Consider the following 12,517-nt stretch of genomic DNA (forward strand, 5'->3'; position numbering starts at 1 on the left):
CCTAGCATCTGTGATTGGTTATTGGATATAACCAATCCAATTGAACGTCACTTGTCATGAGTTGAGCGATTACTGTATCCAATGGCTGTATTACTAACAGCTGTTACACATGTTTTCTGAAACTGAAAATTTAAAAGTGGATGTTAGGAGAAAAAAGTTAATTGTTTTTTTTCTTTTGCTTGTGCAGTATAGCGTCTGTTCGGGTTGGAAAGTTTTTTAAAGGTATATAGAGACATTTTAATTCTAGTCTTCAAAAAAAGAGACTAAAAAAATCTATTCCTGAATAAAAATGAATATTCTGTGTATTATAGGACATCTATTTATAACAAAATTCCAGCATATGTGAGATTGATAAGACACAAGAACTGCTGATACTAAAAAAAAAACTAATGAATGTAGGATTCACAAAAATGTAGATAATTTCGATAATGATCGAATATGTATACTGAGTCTCAGTAAGGAAAATAAAATTCTTGGAAAATGGAGCGAAATATACACAAACCAGAGAAATACACATAACATGTGCAACAAATTTTATGAGATGATTTGCTGCTCTATCAAACCATATTTATTCCTGCAATATTCTCTTTTTTCATAAGTTGTATTTTTTTAATTATACCATCATAAATTCACTTATTCATGTTTCGACTTTATAGGATTGTGCTATTGACTCTACCCAGCAAGTTATAGGACACACATATCACAAATGATAATTAATAATTTGTTTACCATTAATGAAAGTATTTTTACTCACACTTATTCTTTCCTATTCTTACGTGTCTTATAAATGATGGTTCACATATTTTCATCTTTGAGTATTTCAAATATACCAACCAAATATAGCGTTCTCCTCCATTGTTATTTTCTAATAAATCCTAAAACAGATTGTTCCCCCAGTCTATGCAGATGGTATCCTGCAATTAATTGCATTGGACCAATTAAGATGAGTGCTGATAAGCTGTGCCCTCTCAAAATTTTCATACATCGATAAAAATGCAATCACACGGTCATGGGAGTCTGAAGGAGGGGAAATGGGGCACTTTCCCCAGATTTCATTAAAAAATTCCAAAAATTATAATCATAAAATTGATTGAGATATTATTATTATTATTATTATTACGGGCAACTCCAGGGAGTCATTAGACTCATCGAGGGAGGCCCCAAATCATATTCATCACAACTATTCAACATTCATACAGTATCTATCATACCTCGCCTTAAACTCATTCACTGTCGCAGCATCCACCACAGACTCGGGGAGCGCATTCCACTCATTCACTATAAAAGTAAAGAACCCAGCTCTAACACCTTTACTAACCACACTTTTGCCCAGTTTCCATGGATGTCCCTTAGCCCTCCCACAACCAGCCCTGTTCTCAAAAATATCTTCTGAATTAATTTTATAGAAACCCTTCAGTAATTTGAATGTCTCAATCATATCTCCCCTCCTCCGCCTATCAACCAATTTTTGCAACCCACAAATCCTCAACCTGTTCTCATAAGGTTCATTCCACAGACCTGCTATCATCTTGGTCACTCGCCTCTGGATCCTCTCCACCTCCTCCCCATCAAGAAGAAACCTAGGTGACCAAATCTGGGCACAGTAGTCGAGAGGGTCTTATCAAGGCTCGATACAGAGGAACAATAACCTGCTTGTCTCTGCTTGTCAACGTATTCTTCAACAACCAAGTGATTTGATGAGCTGATTTGGCCACTTTTGCAATGTGTCCCCTAAATTTTAATTCCTTATTCACTAACACTCCTAAATCTCGTGCCTCATCAATTTCCTGGAGCACAGTTCCACCAATGCAGTAAACTGCCGCCAATCTTTTCACCCCAAAATGCATAACCTTACATTTTGCCACATTAAATTGACATCCATTCTCCTTAGCCCAGACACCCAATCTATCCAAATCATCCTGCAAAATTTTGACATCATCTGCATTCACTATTGCCCTACCCAACTTCGCATCATCCGCAAACAAATGAACTGTTCCTCTCAGATCCTTTCCTATATCATTAATGAACAAATTAAACAGCAGTGGTCCAAGAACAGATCCTTGTGGCACACCACTAGTCACAGGCCGTCTTGTGGATTCTACTCCTGAGTAAACCACTCTCTGATATCTCTCTGTCAACCACCCTCCTATCCATCTCACCAACCCTATGTCCATTCCCATATGCTGCAATTTACTGATTAGAATTCCATGTGGTATCCTGTCAAAGGCCATAGCAAGGTCCAGTAGAATCACTGTAAACCCATTACCCTTATCCAGTTCAGCCGTCACTGTGTTATAATACGTGAGCAAGTTACTGAGGCATGACCTACCCTTCACAAAACCATGCTGTCCCCGATACAGTATCCCATTTTCATCTATCCAATCTTGTATTTTCCTCTTGACTATTTTCTCTAAGACCTTGATAATGATTCCTGTTATGCTGATTGGCCGGTAATTTTCAACAGCAGCCTTGGAACCACCTTTGTGCAGCGGAACTATTTTCCTCTCTTTCCACCCCCTTGGGACTGACCCAGACCCGAGGCTCAAATTAGACAAAATGGTCAATGGCACTGACAATTCTTTTGCTGCTTCACGTACGACACAAGCTGGTATACCATCCAATCCCACAGATGTATTGACATTGAGGTTCTGTAATAGACTAGTTACTTCTACTTCATTCATCACAATTCCAGCATAAGCTGTTGGTTCTTCCATTCCTGCAAAGTCACCACCTGGATGATACACTCTTGCAAAGTGCTCGCTCAGTAATTCCACAATATCGACTGATTCGGTTACCTCCCTACCCTCAGCATTTTTTAAGATCATTCTACTATGAGCATTTTTCCTTTTACTTGCAACATATTGAAAAAACTGTTTGGGATTCTCTTTAGCCTGCATGGCCAATTTTCTTTCGTAATCTGCTTTTGCTTTTCTTACCACCCTTGTTACCATCCTGGCCTGAGCTTTATACTGTTCCTGCACCTGATGGTCACCTTTCTCCTTAAATTCCATCCACAATTGTTTCTTTTTTTGCCGTTCAAGCTTAATAGTGTTATTCATCCATTTAACCCCTACTTGATTTATTATTCGGATTCTTGGTATACAGTCAACCATTGCCTCGTGCAAACAGTTCTTAACCACCTCCCATGCACTATCAACATCCAGCCCTTGCAGTTTTACATGCCATGGCACTGAGCCAAGCACACACTTAAGCTTGTCATACTTACCAGCCTGGTAATTCCACATGTACCCTGTCTTAATTGTAAATTCCACTCTTTTAGCCACCTCCCAAGTCATGACCTTATGGTCACTCCCACCAATTGGTGGCAACATGGTCATGTTCGTTACAGCCACATTCTCAGTTGCAATTACAAGGTCCAGCACTCTCTGCCCCCTGGTAATTTCCACTACATGTTGCCGTAGATAGTTGTCCCTTAATAACCGCATAAAATCCAGTTCCTTCCTCCCATGTGCCCTCTCCTCTTTCCAGTCAATGTTACCATAATTGAAATCACCCATAATAATTACTCTCCTTCCTTCCACTCATTTCTTCTATTTGCCTATGCATACTATCCCCACCATCTATTCCATCACCTGGTCTATAGCAGCACCCAATTGTATATTTTGTTCTGCTAGATTCTGTCTCACACCAAACAGCCTCAAATGTGCTATTTTCTCTATCCTGCAGTTCAACTTCTATACTCCTTGGCTGCAATTCATCAGCTATCATCAATAACACTCCTCCTCCCTTTTTATTCTCCCTGTCACTCCTGAATACGCTATACCCATCGCATTCAATCCCACTAGCTTGGTTGCTGAAGAATACGTTGACAAGCAGAGATAAGCAGGTTATTGTTCCTCTGTATCAAGCCTTGATAAGACCCCATCTAGACTACTGTGCTCAGATTTGGTCACCTAGGTTTCTTCTTGATGGGGAGGAGGTGGAGAGGATCCAGAGGCGAGTGACCAAGATGATAGCAGGTCTGTGGAATGAACCGTATGAGAACAGGTTGAGGATTTGTGGGTTGCAAAAATTGGTTGATAGGCGGAGGAGGGGAGATATGATTGAGACATTCAAATTACTGAAGGGTTTCTATAAAATTAATGCAGAAGATATTTTTGAGAACAGGGCTGGTTGTGGGAGGGCTAAGGGACATCCATGGAAACTGGGCAAAAGTGTGGTTAGTAAAGGTGTTAGAGCTGGGTTCTTTACTTTTAGAGCAGTGAATGAGTGGAATGCGCTCCCTGAGTCTGTGGTGGATGCTGTGACAGTGAATGAGTTTAAGGCGAGGTATGAGATATACTGTATGAATGTTGAATAGTTGTGATGAATATGATTTGGGGCCTCCCTCGATGAGTCTAATGACTCCCTGGAGTTGCCCGTAATAATAGTAGTAGTAGTAGTAGTCGTAGATATGCTATAGCAAAAAGAATTGAAGAATTTTACTCAGTATTATATCAGGATGATGAATTAAATGAAGGAGATAACTGTGAAATAGCTGAAGTGCCATAGATTCTACCAGAAGTTATATGGGGCATCCAAAGCTTACTAAATGGAAAAGCTACAGGTGAGGATGGAGTTATAGCTGTACTTCTAAAAGCAGGTAGAGAAATGATCTACAAAATCTTAGCAAAACTATTTACCTTATGGCGGAAGAAAAATGACCTATCAAGGCTACTTTAATTCTGATACATAAAAAAAAGGTGAAGTAGAAGACTTGATGAACTACTGATCCATTAGTCTACTACCAGTGGTTTACAAAGTGTTTAGAAAAGTCTTAGCTCATAGGCTTTGTACGAACGTAGACCTAGTATAACCAAAAGAATTAGCGGGCTTTCGAAGTGGCTTTAATACAATGGACCATATTCAAGTTGTACAACAAATTATGAACAGTGTAATGAATATCAGTTACCATTATATCTAGGTTTTATTGATTATGAGAAAGCCTTTGATTCAGTAAAAAACTTGTGCAATACTTAAAGCATTACGAAACCAACAAGTGGAGGAGCAATACTTCAGGACTATGAAATCAGCATACACCAATGCCACAGCAGTAATTCATTTCAATGGAAACATCTCTACTGTGGAAATACAGAGAGGTATAACAATATATATCGAAATTTATTCACAGTTTGCCTAGAAGAAATATTCAAATTTCTTGATTGGGAAGTGAAAAGTCATAAATGGAAGATATTTAAGCCATTTACTCTTTGCAGATAACAGTGAATTACAGACTCGTATCTATGAACTCCAAATTGCTAGCAAAACTGCTCGCCTAAAGATAAACCTAAAGATTAAGTTATGTTCAATAGCTATGTCCAACGAAAAATAATAAAAATCAATAACGATGATATCAAACAAGTAGATCATTACATATATTAGGACAACAGGTATCAATGAAACAACATACAAAGGACGAAACTAAAAGATGCACGAAACTACTATTATACCTGAAGAGAAAAGCTTTTAACCAATGCATTCTTCCTATATTAACATATGGATGTGGAACATGGATACTAAATGCAAGGGAATTTAAAAATTAAGAACAACACAATTTAGTATGGAAACAAGTATGCTTCGTATCACAAGACTGGATTACAAAAGGCATACGTGATAAGGAATCAAACCAAAGTCTCTGACATCGTGGGAAGAGTGAAACATCCCAAGTGGCAATCGGCTAGGCATATTGCTTGAAGATAAGATCAACGATGGACAAACGAAGTACTGGGTTTGGATTCCAGGAGAGGAAAAACGACCACGACGGAGATCTATATCACGGTGGATTGATATCATTCATCAGATTTGCAGGAGGAAAGGAAAGCTTTGAACGGACAGTTTTGGAGTATTCTTGGAAAGGCGTTAATCCAGTAGTGTAGTCTGAAATCGTGGGGGTGCTGCAACTTTCGAAATACACATACACACTAGTAAGTACAGTGTATACTTGTTTAGATAAAATATCAAAATTATGGTAAAAATTTTTAAAAAAATTAAACATGAAAAAATATTGTTTATTATCGACAATTCAAAAGTACTTAAAAATAAAATGCATTCCTTTAATTGTAATTAAAGGAACGGATTTAAAATTCTTGGACATTACAATTAAATCCTTTAATTGTAATGTCCAAATATTTAAAGAGACGGAGTAAACACGATAAGTCCTACGAACACTCTACTGCTGGCGCAAACTGCATATAAATAACAGCGGATCTGCGCGACGGACAGTGCCGCATTACGCTAATAGCTCGCATCTCACTATGATGTGCATATGCTTGCGCGCGTAGCAATATGACAATGTGGTAAACACAGTGCTGCTAGCGTCCTTCGCCCTCCTAAGTGCTACAAGATGGATTTTTATTATTTTTTTATACAAAATTAGAGAATTGTATAGGATTGTTGATGATAAAATTAAATATTACAAGCAAATATAAATAAATTAATAAATATATTTATATATCGAGAAAAATTAGGGTGCTGCAGTTCTGCAGTGCTTATGCATCAGCCGCCCCTGGTCAACAGTGCACAGTAAGTGGTCAGATTGCTTGAGGCTAGCAGTATCAGAACTGCATATCCAAAATCAGGAGGATAAACAAAGCTGGAATTAAGTGGATTAGTAGGGATATAAATCAAGAGCTGAAACAAACAAAAAAAAAAAAAAACATTACGGAGAAAATATTAAAAAAAAAAGTGATAAGCATACTCATGAGCAGTTCAAAGTGTAAGCAAGAAAGGTGGCTAGTATGGTAAGGAAGGCCAAATCAGGCTATGAGAAAGAATTAGCCAAACAGGACAAAGTAAACCCAAAAGGGTGTTTTCGATATGTAGTAGGTAAGAGGGAAAATGACTATGGTTGAATGACTTAAAGACTGCTCATGGTATGAAAATGACTTAACCAAAAGAAATAGTCGATTTACTAAGTGATCATTTTGCAAAGGTGTATTATTCAAGTGCTGATTTCACAGTTGCTGATGCTACAGAAATGAATACCGATAATGAGGTAGATGAACAGGAGGTGTTTAGCATATTACAAAATATGAATTTGAACACAGCAGTGCTACTAAATGAAATATCAGCACATGTATTACGTGAATGTGTAAGAGAATTAGCATTGCCCTTGACGAAGTTGTTCAATCTAAGTCTCATATCTGGCAATTTTCCACTCTCTTGGAACCTTGAGATAGTACCATTGCATAAAGGTGACTACAAGACGGAGGTAGCAAACTACAAACCAATTAATATATCGGGAGTGGTTGTTAACGCATTGGAAAAGTTGGTGAAAGGTAAAATACAACAGTGGGTGGATAGGAATGCGATACTCTATAGCGGTCAGCATGGCTTTGTAAAAGGTAGTTCCTGTCTTAGTAATTATTCACATTTTATAATAAGGTGACAGCAGAATTGGATAAAAATAATGGCTACTACACCATGATACTGCTCGACTTTTCCAAGTCATTTGACAGAAAACCACATGGAAAACTTACAGAAACTCGAGAGGAAGGGAATGAATATATAAAAGTAGCTGCATGGATAGAGGGACGGCTGATAGACAGACACGAAAGAGTAGTATATAGTAGAGTGGAGTTTAGGAGAATGACGGGCAGTAGTGGAGTAATTCAGAGTTCGATACTTAGGCCACTACTATTTAATTTGTATACCAATGATATAGGGAAAGATTTAAGAGGGATATTAAGTTGTTTGCTGATGATGCAAAACTGGGGAAAGCAATAGTTGACAAATGTAATGTAGATATCCTGCAGGACGATTTAAATAAATTGGCATTATGGGTTATTGATAATGATTATCAATTTAATGTTGCAAATTGTAAGGTTATGCTCTTCGGTTTGAAAAATTTGCATATTGTGTATCATCATCATCTTCTTTTTCTCCTTTCTAGACTTATAGGCCAAGTGGCCTGGTCTGGACTCCATTCCATCTTTTTAAGGGTCTTTCTCTGCATCGGGTACCAGTATGAGTTTAAGGAAGGGTATTGTATGAATATGGTTAGTGTGTGAATAATGGGTCTCCTGCAATGAATATTCTAACTCCATGAAGATACCCGTATAATAATAATGATCACGATAATACATGATTCAGTAACTATGCATGCGCGGTTTGTGGGCACTTTTGAAGTGATTTTCGTATTAAATATATATAAAGTGATGCGATACACTCAGTGGAGGGGTCAGTCGTGATTAGCGAGTTTTGGATTTTGTAAATGTATATTGATAGTGGAGTGCAAGGTAAGAGGGGATTTTGATGCAATTTTCCAGGCCCTCTCCTGTTCCCTATAATGTGCCCGTCAGTAGTCTTCCGCCTCTTGTAGGAGATTTCGATTGGAGTCTACACTTGGTGGAAAGAAGGGACAAGGCAGGTCCTGAATCTCATTCCCCCACTAATTGCTATTGCTTTACGTGTTTATCTAACTCTCGGTATTGCTGGTAGTCCTCTGCGCCTGCAGGATTATCTACAGAATTTCTGCTGGCAGGTCTCTAGACATGCGGGATTTCTTCTTGCGTTCATAAGCAATTAAATCGATATTAGTGTGCCTGACCTGGACGCCGTCAGTGACTTGCTCGATGAAGAGCTAGCTCTTATACTCATAAATAAACTTCAAAAAAAGTTGAAGCTTAAATGGCCTGCAAGTATGATCGATCACGACATCATCATTGACTCGCTCGATAATGGGCCAGCACTTACTTTCGTTAAAAAGCTTCCTAAAAAATTTGAACAAGAATGGCCCGGATACCTAAACTTATATTCTTTACCCGGGGTTGATGATGAAGAGAATGAAAACTCTCCTCAAATGGAGGAAAAGCGCAATCTAGTGGTCTCTGCCTCTAATCTCTCTGATCTGGGCGGTGCCACAGGTGCCAAAAATTCGCCCATGGCCAGAAGTTGTGCAAAGCCCAGTACAGATGCTTAAAATGTGGCGAAAATCACCCCACAATACTTGCACCAAACCAAAAACCACCCTGGCCAAGTGCGCTAATTGTGGCGGTCCTCGCCCGCTAACTATAGAGGATGTATTCATTACTCCAAAAACAGATGGAACGATCCGAACAGTCAGTCTATCTCGTCATCTAGTGCAAGAGCTCCTGAAATTCAAACTCCTCCGTCTCCCAAGAGTGAAAACATGGCAGCAGGTGCTCACCCACCATTAACTGAGTCCCTCAAGAGAATGAATTTTCAACATTAAATGAGAACATATCCCGATATGGCCCGCTCCAAACACATAGACCAAAACAAGAAACTTGCTAATCCACTTTGAAATCTATCAGCTATTATCACCTCTTCTCTTTCAAATATGCTGCATATTTCAGGAACTGAAATCCATTATTAAGTATTACAAAAAGATTTTTACAGCAAACCCAATCCATATTATCTGCACTCTCTGATGCATAGGAAAACACTCACTCCAGATTCGCTTAGGATTATTGATTGGAACGCTAACGGTCTCAAATACAAAGTGTTGGAGATTCAGGAATTCAATAATAGATATAACCCAGATATATTACTAATGAACGAAACTCACCCGAGGTCTGCTGACAACTCCCAAATCCGAGGGTATCAGTTTTACAGAAATAATACTTAAGTATAGAGGTACAGCCATTCTTATCAAAAACTATATAAACCATCATTCAGTAGCCAACCCTGCAACCACCAATTTAAAAATCACAGGCATTAATGTCGTCACAAACTTAGTTGGAAACTTAAAAAATTTTTGCTGCTTACAACCTTCCATCAAAAACATTGTTGACTTCAGATCTGGACGCAATTCTCGAAGTAAAAGGACCGATCATCATCGCTGGAGATTTCAATGGAAAACATCCTGCCTGAAGAGTAAATCTACCAACAAAAATGGCCGCATTCTGTTTAACTACTCAAGTTCCAATTGTATAGCTGTAGCTGGTCCTTCTGTACCATCTCATCTCAATCCAATTGGCTCCTCTGACATCCTAGATATACTTGGCCTACAAAATGTCAAATTGCAGTACAACCTGGATTCACTAGACGAATTAACCTCTGACCAGAACCCTATTCTGCTCCAATTAGGCAATCAGAAGGGACTGTCCCCCCGCCTCACACCTTCATATATTGGGAAAAATTATCCACTTTGCTCCCATACTACTTTGGCCTTGTTCCTCATATTAACTCCAAGGAAGAAATCGAATCTGCAGTCAATAAATTTACTCAACAAATCAATGCAGCCTTATCATCTATCACCTCAAACGCACCTGCTTCTAAGCCTAAAGGACTACCAGAAGATATTATGAACTTAATCAGGGAAAAAAATAAGGCTAGAAAGCAATACCTTAATACAAGAGATTTCCAAGATAAAAAGTTACTCAACAAATCGCATAGTGCAGTGAGAGATGCATTAAAAGCTCACAGAAGCAAACTATAGGAAGATAAATTAGCTTCCATTTCACCCGGGAATCAAACCTTGTGAAAATGTTAAGAAATATCAAAAACAAAAATAAAACTCTCCCCCTCTCAAATCCGATTTAGGCATTGTTCCAGATGCTGAAAAAGCAGAAACTATAGTTAAAAATTTAGAAAACCAGGGCAGTCCCTTCATATGATAACCTGAACTTCAATCCATATTTATAACATCCACCGCCACGTTAGATACGTGCTAAAACGGTGTGATACCTGTATCAGCCAACTCACACCTACTTCTCCAGCCGAAATCTATGACATGATACAGAATTTAAAGAATAAAAAAACTCCTGGACCTGACCGCATTCCTAATAAAGTTATTAAACTACTGCTCCGAAAGGCCATCGTACATCTTACAACAATAATAAATGTCATGCTTAGATTCAAATACTTTCCCTATGCATGGAAGTTGGCAGATGTGATACCTATTTATAAGCCTGGTAAAGACCCACAATTGTCAAAAAGTTATCATCCCATCAGTCTGATTTCCAATTTGGGCAAAATTGCTGAAAAAGTCATCCTTTCCAAAATTCATGTTTCTGTAAACAAGTTAAATATCCTTCCCACAGAGCAGTTTGGTTTTTGTAAACTCCACAGCACTACTCAACAAATCCATAGACTAATTGAATACATCACCATTAGCTTCAGCTGGTACCAATACTGGAGCAGTTTTTCTTGACTTAGAAAAGGCCTTTGACAAATTATGGACTCCTATACAAGCAGATTTTAGCCGGCATTCCATTGGATCTGGTCCACCTCATGAAGTTCTTTCTTTCTGGAAGACGCATGCAAGTTAAACTTAATGGGGCATTATCTACCCAGAGACAAATCTTGGCTGGAGTGCCTCAAGGATCGTCCTGGAGCCGATACTTTTCTCGATTCACATCCCTCATAAACTGATGTCATCTATCATTGCCCTCTATGCCGACGATACAGCAATACTGGCCAGATCTGTAAAACTGTATCTTGTTACCAAGAAACTACAAGATAACCTGCTGAAATTGGAGTACTGGTTCTCCATTTGGAGATTGCAAGTAAACCCTCAAAAAAGCAATGCCCTGCTGTTCACTAAAAATTTAATATCTCATAAAGAAGACATCTTCCTATTTAATATCAAAATTCCCTGGAAAACAGAAGCCAAATATCTCGGTGTACTGCTGGATAGAAAACTAAACTCCAGCCCACATACAAAATCCTCATGTGCGAAGGCATCAAAAGTCATTGCTCAGCTCTATCCTCTTATTAATAGGAACAGCAAACTAGATATTAAAATCAAATTGCTCCTCTACCAGTTGATGATTCGTCACATTATCAATTATGCGTACCCTGCCTGGAGCCATTCTTCAAGCTAAAATATCCTTAAACTGCAGAGACTAAAAAAAAAAAAAAAAATGCTTACGCATGATTTTAAATGCACCATGGTACATTAGAAATATTCAACTTCATCGAGACACAAATATTCCTTATATTCCACGCTTTCCTGCAATCGCTAGCAGTAAAGTACTTCTCAAAATCGTCCTCACATCCAAATGAATTAGTTCAACAAGCAGCAAATTACGATGAATCGGAATTATGTAAATATAGAAGACCTAAGGCCAGTGGTGTAGCTAGAGCTTTTGTCGCCCTGGGCGATCCCTGAGTTTGCGGTCCCTCTCAATACACACCAAAAATACTACAAAAAATGAAAACGAGGTATCGGGAAATAAATTAAAACACTATGTTTATTTTTGAAGTAAAACTTTAATTTCAACATTCTAAAATGTTATTTTTCTTGCTTTTCTGTTAGCAAAATCGTCGACGACATTGGCGAAGTCTATTTCATAGTAATGTAGGTAATTCTTAATCAATTTTATTTAGAAAAACTCCTCTCACAACTAGCAACACTTACAGCAATTGTGAAGAAAATTCGCAGTAGTAGTATTACAATATTTGGAAATGAATTCTCCAGACTGTATTTTAGAATTAACTGCAAAAGTTCAAAAAGGTTCAAAGTGACGCCTGGGATGGACCGCTCTCTCCCTAGCTACGCCTCCGCCCAAGGCCATCCTAGTTCCCTTTAAGGAGCTATAACTTGCCTAAC

This window comes from Typopeltis vanoorti, chromosome 19 (genome assembly GCF_054136105.1).
Source record: "Typopeltis vanoorti isolate ZY-2024b chromosome 19, IOZ_Tvanoo_1.0, whole genome shotgun sequence".
NCBI lineage: Eukaryota > Metazoa > Arthropoda > Arachnida > Uropygi > Thelyphonidae > Typopeltis > Typopeltis vanoorti.